The sequence below is a fragment of the Stegastes partitus genome, unplaced genomic scaffold (assembly GCF_000690725.1).
Source record: "Stegastes partitus isolate 25-593 unplaced genomic scaffold, Stegastes_partitus-1.0.2 Scaffold923, whole genome shotgun sequence".
Classification (NCBI taxonomy): Eukaryota; Metazoa; Chordata; class Actinopteri; family Pomacentridae; genus Stegastes; species Stegastes partitus.
In genome coordinates, this window is record NW_007578654.1 from 56,242 (window position 1) to 56,730 (window position 489).

The following is a 489-nucleotide window of genomic DNA, read 5'->3' on the forward strand; positions in this document are numbered from 1 at the left end:
GTTTATAACAGAAGTCAAGTATGTCTTCTTATGAACAGTCCAGACACCTGAGTTCTGGTTTCAGTTGGGGGTTTGTTGCTCCTCCCCCTCGTTATGCGAGTCGTTAGTGCTCCCCTGACACAGTGGGGTTCGTTAGGCTCTTTTGTGGCTCGGTGTGGATGTGGGTTCATCTTCGAGTTTCTGTGACAGCTCAGACAGTCAGAAGGACAGTGGATGACATCAACCTCTGTGGATGGTCTCCAAGACAAACATCATCCCCCATCAAAAAACTAAATGATGAAAAAAAGCCTAAAGAATGCTGAGAGCACATTCTTTGGTCAGATGATGTTCAAGAGGAATTTATTTGGCTCAGACAAGAGCTTCTGAAGAGGAAAGCGTGACTTGACCAAGTATGCTGCCTGACTTCATCCCAGTAGGACACCTTCAGGGTGTTTTAAAGAGAAAGCTGGAACAGAACAACCCCTCCAGCAAAGAGCAGCTGAAAAAAAA